We start from the raw sequence: 7351 nt of genomic DNA on the forward strand, positions 1-7351 counted from the left end.
TCTCTCCCCTCTCCATCTGGGACTCCAATTACACATATGTTAGAATGTTTAATATTGTTGCAGTTCTTGGACACTATGTTCCTTATATTCAATCTTTTTTTCTCTTTGTACTTTCGTTTGGATAATTTATACTGACCTGTCTTCAAGCATATTGGTTGGCCCTATGCTGTGTTCACTCTGCTAAGCCCATTGAAAAAACATTCTTCATTTCTTATTTTCATTTCTAGCACTTCCATTCGGCTCTTTTTTATAGTTTCTACCTCTTTGTTGAAATCCCCCATCTGTTCATGCATTTTATCCACCTTTTTCACTAGAACCTTTACATATTTATCAGCACTATTTCAAAGTCCTTGTCTGATAATTTAAAATCTGAGCTATCACTTCATCTGCTTCAAGCACTGTTTCCTCTCCTTGACATGGGCTTTTTATTTTTTTGTTCTTCATATGTCTCATGTGTTTATAATATGACAGACATTCATGTAAAAGAACCGCAGAAACAATGAAAATAGAAAAAGGCAGGGTCCTTTTTGTCAGGTCACTATTCTGGGGAAAATTAGTCACTGTGACCTAGAGTTGAGCTGGACCTGAGTTTTGTTGCAGCTTAATTAGATTTGGTTTACCACCTCTCTGATCAATCATTTCTGTCCATTATCCTCCTCATGGTTCCTTTTAATCCTATGGTGAACCATGCTCCAACAGAGTGTTAAGTCTGTATTTTGAATAGTGATACTCTCAGCCTCCTTCCCTCATTCAGTTTGGAGAATCGTACCAGCCAAGTTTTGATCTCCCAGTTTGGAAATTGGAGGATCTTCCCTAGTGAAAGTGACTAGGCCAAGAGAAAAGCCTACAAACTCAGATTGCTGAGGGTCCTCCAATGAAAAGAATCAAATAGACCATTTTATGAGTTAAAACCCACCAGAAAATAAGCCATGCCTCTATACATAAAAGTTCCAATCAACTTTTTCTTTTTTTTTTTTTTGAGGCAGTCTTTTGACACCCTTGGTAGAGTGCTGTGACATCATAGTTCACAGCAACCTCCAACTCTTGGGCTTAAGTGATTCTCTTGCCTCAGCCTCCCAAGTAGCTGGGACTACAGGCGCCCATCACAATGTCCGGCTATTTTTAAAGATGGGGGTCTCGCTCTTGCTCAGGCTGGTCTTGAACTCCTGAGCTCAAGCAATCCATCTGCCTCAGCCTCTCAAAGTTCTAGGATTACAGGCGTGAGCCACCACACCTGGCCTCCAGTCAACCTTTTAATACCTTGCTCTGAAATTTGGGTAATCAAGGAGCAGTGACTTTAGTTGAGAACCTCAAAAGTAAAAGAAGATATTATATACATAAAATAAGTACTTGAAACTATAAAAGAGCTCTGGGATGTTAAAGGATATGATGGCAGCCAGGTGCAGTGGCTCACACCTATAATCCCAGTACTTTGGGAGGCTAATATAGGAGAAACACTTGAGGCCTGGACTTGGAGACCAGCCTGGGCAACACAGCAAGACCCCATCTGAAACAAATTAGCTGGATCTGGCTCAAACCTGTAATCCTAGCACTCTGGGAGGCTGAGGTGGGTTGATTGCTGAGCTCATGAATTCGAGAGCAGCCTAAGCAAACGTAAGACCTCATTTCTACTAAAAAAAAAAAAAATATATATATATATATATATATATATATATACACTGAGGCAAGAGGATTGCTTGAACCCAAGAGTTGGCAGTTGCTGTGAGTTATGACACCATGACACTCTTCCCAGGGCAACAGCTTGAGACTTTGTCTCAAAAAAAAAAAAAAAATTAGCTGGATGTAGTGGCTTGTACCTGTAGTCCTAGCTACTGAGCCAGTCAGAGGAACACTTGAGGCTGAGAGTTTGAGGCTGCAGTGAATTATGATTCTGTGGTTATGCCACTTCATGCCAACCTGGTCTGTCTCTAAATATATAATGGCTAAAATTTTAAAAATTCAATAGAAGTGTGGAAACATACATGTGAAGAAATTTAACAGAACAAAAAGATACAGGAAAGATAAGAAAATGAAGAATATTCAGCTAGCAAGTGTAATAATTGAGTTATGGGAAAGCCAGAAAAGGGAAATAGAGAACAGGGGAAGAAAAATTATCAAAGAAATAATACAAGAAAAATCTCAGAACTTAAAAAAACAAAATCTTTAGAATAAAAGTATTCATTAGATGCATGGTGACTTAAAAAAAAAATCCACATATAGGTATATTATGTTGAAATTCTAGAACACCAGATATAAAGAGATGATTCTATAAAAAGTTCCAGAGAGGAAAATAGATCCCATAAAAAAGATCATGAATCAGAATGACATCAGCAACATTGGGGAACAATGGAGCAATCTTCTTAAGGAAGATTACGTCTAACTCAGAATTCTATATCGCGTCATCTATCAATTGAGTGTGAGAATGGAACAAAATCATTCTAGAATGCAAGGTAGGAAAAAATTACCTTCCTTGTACCTTTTTAAAGGTATCTCCTGAAAGATGTGCTCTACATAAATAAGGGAATAATCCTAGAGAGAGGGAATGTGGGATTTTAATAAATACAGATCTAATGTAGGAAGGGGCAAAGGAGATTTCCAGAACAACCACTATGTGGTTTGCCTAGGCAGCAAATCCAGGTTGGGGTAGGAAGATAGAGACCTCTAAGGAAAGTGCTATGATGTCATAGTTCACAGCACCCTCAAAGTCTTGGGCTCAAGACTCTCTCCTAGAAAAAAAAATTGAATTGACCATTTATTTGATGGGAAGTGTAAACTTCTTTCTTCCTTTTTTTTTTTTTTTTTTTTTGTTTTTGTTTTTGTTTTTGGAGAGAGTCTCACTCTGTCACTCTGAGTAGAGTTCCCTGGTGTCACAGCTCACAACAGCCTCAAACTCTTAGGCTCAAGAGATCCTCTTGCCTCAGCCTCCCAAGGAGCTGGGACTGCAGGCACCTGCCACAAACACTAGTTTTTTATTTTAGTAGAGACAAGGGTCTCGCTCTTGCTCAGGCTGGTCTCGAATTCATGAGCCCAAGCAATTCACCCATCTTAACCTCCCAGAATGCTAGGATTATAGGCATGAGCCACCTCACCTGGCCCTGCTGTTCTGATTTTAAATGAGAAATTGTGATCTATGTTTCACTTTATTTTCCAAATTTTCTATAATTAATTCTTTGACTTCTTATTACACTTTATTTTAATCTTATGCAAATGCTATGTAATGCATCATTATGTCGCCCTCAGTAGAGTGCTATGGTGCACAGCTCACAGCAACCTCAAACTCTTGGGCTTAAGTGATTCTCTTGCCTCAACCTCCCAAGTAGCTGGCCTGTGGCACCTGCCACAACACCCAACTATTTTTTTTTTTTTGTGTGGTTTTTGGCCAGGGCTGGGTCTGAACACACCACCTCCGGCATATGGGACCGGCGCCCTACTCCTTGAGCCACAGGCGCGGCCCACACCCAACTATTTTTTTGTTGTAGTTGTCATTATTGTTTAGCAGGCCTGGGCCAGGTTCGAACCTGCCAGCCCCAGTGTATGTGGCTGGTGCCGTAACCACTGAGCTATGGGCCCGGAGTCCATTATCTTTATTTTAAACAGTCTATGAAAACAGAAGTATATACAAGTAGGCTAAAAGTAGTTTCCTTTAACTGCTTCCCATTTCTCTCATTAGAGGTAACCACTATTAATATTTTATGTATATTGGCTTGGTGCCTGTACCACAGTGGTTATGGTGCCAGCCACATACATGGAGGCTGGTAGGTTTGAACCCAGCCTAGGCCAGCTAAACAATGACAACTGCAACAAAAAATAGCTGGGCATTGTGGCAGGCACCTATAGTTCCAGCTACTTGGGAGGCTGAGACAAGAGAATCACTGAGCCCAAGAGTTTGAGGTTGCTGTGAGCTGTGAAGCCATGGCACTCTACGAAGGGTGACAAAGTGAGACTCTGCCTCAAAAAATATATATATTGGGCAGCGCCTGTGGCTCAAGGAGTAGGGCGCTGGTCCCATATGCCAGAGGTGGCGGGTTTAAACCCAGCCCTGGCCAAAAAAAACAAACAAAAAAAAAGTTCAAAAAATATATATATTTTATGTGTATAGTCTCTGACATTTTTATATACATTTGTAGTTATGCACATATTATATTTTATATTATTGAGATCATGTTATATACAATATTTTGCAAATGGACTTTTTCACATTAGCAAAGATCCTTCCCTATTAGTACACATAGATGCATCTCATCTATTCTGACAGTTACCTATTATTCCATACTAAAGGAGTAACACAACTTTTTAACCATTCTCTTTGATGAATGTTAAGGTTTTTATTTTTTGCCATTGCAACTGACGCTATAATGAACAGACTTCTGCATATGTTGTTCATGTAACAAAAATTCAAATTTCTCTAGAACAGAGACCCAGAACAGAAGGAAATGTTCAAGGTAAAGCATAATTAAAATTTTTCATAGAGGGCGGCGCCTGTGGCTCAGTCGGTAAGGCGCCAGCCCCATATACCGAGGGTGGCGGGTTCAAACCCGGCCCCGGCCAAACTGCAACCAAAAAATAGCCGGGCGTTGTGGCGGGCGCCTGCAGTCCCAGCTACTCGGGAGGCTGAGGCAAGAGAATCGCTTAAGCCCAGGAGTTGGAGGTTGCTGTGAGCTGTGTGACGCCACGGCACTCTACCGAGGGCCATAAAGTGAGACTCTGTCTCTACAAAAAAAAAAAAATTTTTTTCATAGACATTGACAAAATATCTTCCCCCAGAAAAGTCCCAATTTACAATCTCACCAGCACTGTTTGAGAGTATTAATTTCCTTCACCCTTACCAGTTGAATATAATAACATTTTTTGGAGAAGCAGGATGTTTATTTCCATTAATACAAGCAGATACTATGAAACTGTACTTTTTTTTTTTTTAAACAGAGTCTCACTTTTTTACCCTCAATAGAGTTCCATGGCATCATAGCTTATACTAACTTCCTGAGCTCAATCTCTTGCCTCAGCCTCCGAGAAGCAGGATGTTTATTTCCATTAATACAAGCAGATACTATGAAACTGTACTTTTTTTTTTTTAAACAGAGTCTCACTTTTTTACCCTCAATAGAGTTCCATGGCATCATAGCTTATACCAACTTCCTGAGTTCAACTCTTGCCTCAGCCTCCCAAGTAGCTGGGACTACAGGTGCCCACCACAACACCTGGCTATTTTTAAGACAAGGTCTTGCTCTGGCTCAGTTTGGTCTCGAACCTGTAAGCTCAGGCAATCCACCTGCCTCGGCCTCCCAGAGTGCTAGAATTATAGGCATGAAATTGTACTGAGACACTTTTTTGGTACAATAACTGTACATCTTTACCCTTGGCCAGATGTTGCATGACTTATTCAAATACAAAAACCATGACAAAATACCAAGGGATGAGTTATCAACATACTTGAGAATGAAAGTTTGTGGTAGAGGATCTGGATAATCAATTTAATGGAACATTTTGCATTTTGCTATAACATTAAAATGGATTCTTTTTTTGAGACAGAGTCTCACTATGTCACCCTGGGTAGAGTGCGTGGCGTCACAGCTCACAGGAAACTCAAACTCTTGGGCTTAAGTGATTCTCTTGCCTCAGCCTCCCAAGTAGCTAGGACTACAGGCGCCCACCACAATGCCCAGCTATTTTTTAGTTGTAGTTATCATTGTGTTTTTTTTTTTTTTTTTTGTAGAGACAGAGTCTCACTTTACTGCCTTCAGTAGAGGGCCATGATGTCACAGGACTCACAGCAACTTCCAGCTCTTGAGCTTGCGCGATTCTCCTGCCTCAGCCTCCCAAGCAGCTGGGACTATAGGCTCCCGCCACAATGCCCGGCTATTTTTTTGTTGCAGTTCGGCCAGGGCTTATTTTGAACCCGCCACCCTTGGTATATGGGGCCGGCACCCTACTCACTGAGCCACAGGCGCCACCCTGTAGTTATCATTGTTGTTTGGCAGGTCTGGGCTGGATTCGAACCCGCCAGCTCCAGTGTATGTGGCTGGCGCCCTAGCCTCTGAGCTACAGGCCCTGAGACAAAATGGATTTTTTTTTTTTTTTAGACAGAGTCTTCCTCTGTCTGTTGCCCATGCTCAATGCAGTGGCATCATCGTAACTCACTGAAACCTCAAACTCCTGGGCTCAAGTAATCCTCCTGCCTTGGACTCTGGAGTACCTGAGACTACAGATGTGTGCCACCAACGCTCAGCTAATTTTTCTATTTTTTGTAGAGATGGGTTCTCATTCTTACTCAAGCTGTTCTCAAACTCTTGGCCTCTTCTGATGTGATGCTCCTGCTTCAGTTTTCCAGAGTGCTAGAATCACAGGCATGACCATCATGCTGGGCCAAAACTGATGATATTTAATATGAAAACATAAATGTTTCAAATAAGAATCTATGTATTTGAACCAGTGGACTTTAGTTTTGCTTTAATTCCTATTGCACAATTTTCTGCTTATTACCATTAATCCACATTATTGCAGTCTAGTGATAACACTTCTGTACATACCAAATAAACCTGGATATAAACCATATTTTAATTTTTTTTTTTTTTTTATTGTTGGGGATTCATTGAGGGTACAATAAGCCAGGTTACACTGATTGCAATTGTTAGGTAAAGTCCCTCTTGCAATCATGTCTTGCCCCCATAAAGTGTGACACACACCAAGGCCCCACCCCCCTCTCTCCTTCCCTCTTTCTGTTTCCCCCCAATAACATTTTAATTTTTAAAAATACTTAATTAATTTATTTTTTTGGAGATAGAGTCTCACTCAGTTGCCCTAGGGTTGAGTGCTATGGCATCTTTGCTCACAGCAACCTCAAACCCTTGGGCTCAAGTGATTTTCTTGTTTCAGCCTCCTGAGTAGCTGGGACTACAGGCTCTCACCACAACTCCTGGCTATTTTTAGAGACAAGTTCTCGCTCGTGCTCAGGCTGCTCTTGAACCTGTGAGCTCAGGCAATCCACCCGCCTTGGTTTCTCAGAGGGCCAGGATTATAGGCATTAGCCACTGTGCCTGGTACACTATTATTATTTTTCTTTTATTGTTTGGGATTCATTGAGGGTACAAAGAATTAGGTTACACTTCATGCATTTGTTAGATAAAGTCCCTCTTATTATACTTGAGTCCCACTAAAATATTTTTCAAGCTATAAATGTTTTTATTTTTAAGCACTCAATACATTTTTTTAATGTTAAATCATTTTATGCTTTAATCTCAAAAGATCCCTTATGGGAGGATGTCAGCAGAAAAACACAGGACCTGGAAACAAATCTTAGGGCAAAAGAGCCTATTCTGGAAGAATATATAGTTCCCAGCCAGTGCAGAAGTTG

The sequence above is a fragment of the Nycticebus coucang genome, chromosome 22 (genome assembly GCF_027406575.1).
Source record: "Nycticebus coucang isolate mNycCou1 chromosome 22, mNycCou1.pri, whole genome shotgun sequence".
NCBI lineage: Eukaryota > Metazoa > Chordata > Mammalia > Primates > Lorisidae > Nycticebus > Nycticebus coucang.